At 31.1% G+C, this 6,000-nt stretch overlaps 1 long non-coding RNA gene across 1 annotated transcript; it reads left to right on the top strand.

Moving 5' to 3' along the window:
• The first annotated feature begins 4,959 nt into the window (after positions 1-4,959).
• Positions 4,960-5,585, top strand: LOC108841331 (uncharacterized). Its single transcript, XR_001948103.2, has 3 exons — positions 4,960-5,064; positions 5,194-5,249; positions 5,441-5,585. It is a non-coding gene; the product is annotated as an uncharacterized LOC108841331 (long non-coding RNA).
• Positions 5,586-6,000: the final 415 nt, after the last annotated feature.

Consider the following 6,000-nt stretch of genomic DNA (forward strand, 5'->3'; position numbering starts at 1 on the left):
TGACATTTTTTATGGAAATTAAAAAAATATATAATATACTAATATATTCATATTTAATAAAATAAAAATGATTTAAATAAAAATTTATTGGTTATTCAAAAGGGTAAAATATGAATTTAATGTAAAATTGTATAATGACACTTATTTTAAAACAAAACAAAAAACCTAAAGTGACATTTATTATGAAACATATGGAGTATTTTAAAACTTTCATATCTTTAATAAAACATATTAAAACTTAGTTATCAATGCATAATTTTATATAATTTTATATTTCCTATATTTTAAACAATAAGACTTTACAAGATACAATTAATGTTTTTGAACTTCATAATTTTTCATTATTAGTTGATAAAAATTGCATTGAAATATAAAAATATAACTTTTTGAAACATTTTTTCTCTCTAGAATATATATATCTTTTTGAAATGGAGGGAGTATATCATTTGTTTTAAATGATATCATTTTAAGCCTTTACTCAAAAAAATGATAGCATTCGGGTGAAAAAGTCCTAAGTTAAGGCGGCAATCAAAATCCCAATCGGATTCCGATTTAGGTTTATGAATTCCATCCACATTCAAATATTATAAAAGTTTAGATTAGATTTGGATTTGGATCATGTTTAATTGCAAGTCCAAGATCCAACTGAATCCAAAATAGCTCCAGTTCAAATATTAATCGGGTTACCATAAAAATATTAATTTATACTTGACAGAACTCAATTTATTTTCAATCTTTTCAATAAATTTGTGTATTTATCTTACTAAAAACATATTGTTGTCTTTCAAAATAATTTTCGAAACTTGTCTATCAATAATACGGGACTCATCCTACAACATCAGACAATTCATATTCAAAACAAACGGAAACTTTGTAAGGCAAAAGTAATTAAATTAACAACTAGCAACTCTGGAATCATAACTCTATAACGATAGTTAAACCGAAACGGAAAGAGTATTTATATAACATGATTTCAAATATGATAATAGGCTAAAGTATGTGGTTTAGTAATTTTGGTAACAACAATAATTTGTTTTCTATATTAATGTATGATGGGTTTTGTCAAAAAAAAAAAACTCTGTAATCATAGAAACACTATCTACACTTAAAAACAATGTTTAAACTTCAAAAACAAATTTATTCATCACTGAACTTCAAATGAAATTGTCAAAATATGAAAACATTAATATTGACCAAATAAATATATTAGAATAAAATGTTTAGGTTATAATTATGTACACATAATTATGTACACTAATCAAAGTATACTTATTATCATATATGTAGCAAATATATTTCATTTTCTCAGACGCATTATACATTTTTATTTCTATAGTTAGAAGAAATGGTTGATATGGAAACATAAAACAAATGGTTGACTTGGGAAATATTACAACAGATTGTAGACCAATTGTGAAGGGTGGGTCCAAGAATCATAGAAGATGGCGCCACGTTAGATCATATGTACTTAGCCTTAAAAATATCCAGATTCAAATTTGGTGCTTGACACTATTCTCTTTCCTAGTTTCTTCAATTGTAGTCAGTAGTACAATAGATTATATACTCGTTTTTCGTTTTTTAACATGACCCCTTGGCCTTTTGTTTGGCCAAGTTTTACCAAATCAAATTTCCGGATAATATAAATCATACTGATATAAATAGACTTCATCTACCTTTGTTATACACAATTGGTTCAACTTGATAATTTAACAGTGATATCTAGTTGATGTCAAAAATATAGCGATATATAGTTATACGTGAAAAAAATATTTCATGTATTATTTAAAATTCAGTTTGATATATATTTTTAATGAATGATAGCAATTAGATAAAGATGACCTCCTGCAGGTTCGTAGTTTTTTGAGTATTACTGAAATCTATTTTTTTTTACTGAAATCTATTATCTACGTCGAACATCAATATAATATATTTTGCCAGTTGATAATTACTTAGAGCAACATTTTTCCCCTAACGTTCAAGAAGGAATTTATAGAGAGTTCGTTGGTTCATAATTTGATTCGTGCAATTCCAAAATGGCTGTTAACATGATTGTATTGAAACCACACGTGGTCGAGTGGTACCGCGGATTTGGAAAAATGGTAAGTATTCCGGATTCAAAATCTACCAAACTTAGATTTACCCATTTATATGGTCAGATGACATGAATATCTAATTTCTATTGCAAACAATTGAATCTATCTGGTACCAGTGAATATGTCCCAAGAACTTAGTCGGTTGGCTTAAATCCGTTGGACACCTCCAGATTATCAAAAAAGACATGATTGTATTGATTAATGAATTATATATATAACCCTATCGTGCATATATATATATATAACGCATGCTTATAGTTAGATTCTTACAATTCATTTTTTTGTCTAATGGTTTAGATACTTACAATTCATAAGAGAATTGTAAACATGATTTATGAATGGAGTAAGATTTTAAATAGCCATATTGTAAACAATTATATATTTAATTGTTTTAGCCGTCCACCGAAGACAATCTTCTACACGATCATTATTGCAGCGAACATAATTAGTTCGAGAAATAAGAAAGAACTTGATTCAAGGGACTCTCTAGTTGAATGATCTAAGGGATCGTATCCCCGAAAGAACCTTCATTGTGTGCCAACGAATGTGACTTCTGATATTAGTATTTACTAGATAAATATCTGCCCAACACTGCGGAAATTTTATATAAGTTTTATATTCTATTTCGTTAATATTATGTTCTACTATTTCAGATAATTTATATCTATCTGCTTAAAAACATCCGGAAAACTCAAATACACATCAATAGATGTTATCAGAATTTGCTGAAAACTCTTTCAGTGATAAAAAAAACAACCAATTTTCTTAGTTAGTGTTTCAAGGTCATGCATGTTCTTTAACGTATAAAGAGATATATTAAAGTTGTTCTTCTCAACCCAATCAGTTTATACCTTTTGGAAGCTTGGAAAATTTTATAATTCTATGACAAGTTTTGAAGATCGTTCAAGATTACTATTACAAAATGCTTGTTCATATTATTTCTTCCTACCTTGCATTAAATATTCTTTGAATTATAAAAATAAAAATGAAAAATTTCAAAACAAAAAGCTGCTATTTTGATCATTTTATTTTTTGAATACTATTTTTGTGATAAAAACTTTAAAAATGCTATTTTAGAGATTTTTCCATTGCCTATCCTCCTTATTTACATGACTTGCTTAATCGTGGAGTTTTTATCCACTTTGTTTTTCTTTTTCTTTTTCCTCTCATCAACTTACCATGGTTATTATATATTCTTTTTTTGTAAAAGATTATTATATATTCTTCCCTTAATAATTTAAGATCGATAAAAAATTATATGACATTTGAAATTGTATCATCTAACATTAAATCATAAATCTAAACATGTCAACATGAAATTCTTGAATTAAATGCTAAAAATAGAAAAATGTTAGTGAAAACAAAACATGGTTAATTTGTTTGTGTCTCTTAGCCCCTTCTTGTTTATTATTTACAATGAAAATGGAAAACGAACCTGAATCGCCTTTTGGTTTCTTGATGCTCATTTTCGTATTTAATAACCGCAAATATCAATCATTTTTTATTTCATTCATGCTTAGTGGAATTTATATTTCAAAAGTTTAAATATTGAGTTTCCTTGATTGAATCAACTGAGCATAATAATCTTCAGAGCCTCACTTCCTTGCTCGAATGCTTCATCAATCTGTTTCCGTTCCAATGGACTACGCTTCCTAAGAATAAAAGCTTTTATATCCATTTTCCAGGTGGATTACCAATGTCTAACATAAAACAACATAACACAAAGTGTAAGAGAGTAACAAAGCACACTCTCAGTCTCAGAGCTACAACAACGGTACCTATGCTTAGTCGATGAAACTTTTTTTGACCACCCAAATGTCCAGTTATACTCTTTGCTCTGAAACATATACAAACTTTCTTCGGTCGACACCCATGCTGTACATACAACCCCACGAGCTTTAAAGCAAGTTTGAAGAATCGCGAAAAAGCTCCAAAGTTTCCATTATTTACAAACGAGTCTCATACATGTTTTAACCTATTATCTATTCTAAATTCATTGTTTAGGTTACTTTTTATTTTATCGTAGATAGCTCTGGAGAGACAAGTCAGAACTCATTCAGAGATCAGATTTTTTGACTCTTTTATGTCATCTTTTGATTTATTAATGCAATTTATTTAGATTATGATTTTTGTTTTACTGTTCACATCTGAATAAACATCATTTTGATTTAGGGTTCTTCAAAAGAATGATGAATTGTTTGATTGAATTGTTAGGGTTACATTATATTCTTCTTTTTGATTGTTCTTAGCACTATATAGGAATGTCAAATGGACCTGTGGACCGCGGGACAGGCCCGTTTAAACCTGTGGCAGGACGGGTTTGGGCCTAAAGATTATTATCCCGCAACGTTGCGGGCTTCGCGGGAAAGGGCTTGTGCGGGATGGGCCTTTTGCGGTACGGGCCTAGATAGACCGCGGGATACCCAAAAGTCCCGCATCTTCTTCGCTTCTCATTTCCTCCGCCACCTGAAAAAACAAAAGAGAGAGAGAGAGACGAGAGGAAGGCGACTCGGTGCCACAAGAAACGGAGTTCCGACCATGGTTTCTTCATGCATGATGCCTCCGATCTACCATTCGCCTTCTATCTTCTCCGGTGAAATTTCTTGGAGCCATAGCAAGAAGATCCATTTCCGGCCATGGTTTCTTCATCGACGGTGGTCCTGGGCTCTCCTGCTTCGATCATACACCGGAGCTTCTCTTTCACTGCATGCATGTTCGTTTTCTTCTCCATTTCTCCTCTGTATGTACTTATAATTTTTTTAAAAATTGTTATTGATCTATGTAGTTACTGATTTTTTTTTTCTTTTTGTAGTCTAACAGTTTGACTTGGTTTAACTTTTCAGGTGTGTTCTCTGAAGCTTCGATCCACCACTGGAGCTTCATTGCTTCTTATAGATCCAACGCCTGAGCTTTATATGTTGTAAGATCCACCACCTAATGACTACACCTTGTTTGTCTATGTGTCGGTTAGGTTAGTTAAAATTTTAACTTAAAACCAGTGTCCTAATGTGTATTCGTTAAGTCTCTGTTTCGGTTAGATTTAGGATTCAACTTATACTTGTTTTGTGTTCATTTTATGATTAGTGTTTTGTTTTTGTAGGTGAAAAGAATAGACAAGACAGAGTTGAAACTACAAAGCGAACAAGTAGGCGAATGGTGGTGACAATAGCATTTGGTTTTTTATGAAATTATGAGTTATGTTTTGATTCAGAAAAAAATAATTGTGTCTTGAACTCTTCATTCTTGATTGTGTATGACAGGAAATTTGAAATATCCTAATGATGCTTTGAAACATAAGTATTTGCTACATCTGTTACGTACTGATGTCCCAAACCTATATGTTGCAGATTGAAGTTATCCCGCGGGCCGGCCTGTTTGTAACAGGACTTTAGGCGGGACGGGATTGGGCCGGGGCTTTGGAGTACCGCAGCCCGCGCGGGAATGGACCGCAATGAACCGCAAATCGACGAGCCCGCTGCGATCCGGGACGGGACGGGACAACCTGTTTGACATTCTTAGCACTATATATATATAGATCTTAGGATAATTGGTAGACACGAAAATGTTATTGATTGTTAGAATTAATCTTAGATGAGCTTACTATATATATATCTGCAAAGAGATTTGGTTTAAAGATTTTGTGAACTTATCAAACTTAATCTTAATGCTTGTCTTAGCTGACTGGATTTAAAAATAAATTTGAGATTCTAGGATCTAAATATAGGTTTTTCTTTTGAATGAATGTTAGATTTATTCATCTCCAATTTTTTTTTACAAACATCGTATCTATAGTTGAGAACAAAACTAATTAGGAACACAACAGTCCCAAAACTTTAAAAAGAGTCATCTACTAGCAAACCACACTTGCATTGCATTGCCAAAAGTTGATTGATTTTATATAGACTAG

The sequence above is a fragment of the Raphanus sativus genome, chromosome 2, assembly GCF_000801105.2.
Source record: "Raphanus sativus cultivar WK10039 chromosome 2, ASM80110v3, whole genome shotgun sequence".
NCBI classification, from domain to species: Eukaryota; Viridiplantae; Streptophyta; class Magnoliopsida; order Brassicales; family Brassicaceae; genus Raphanus; species Raphanus sativus.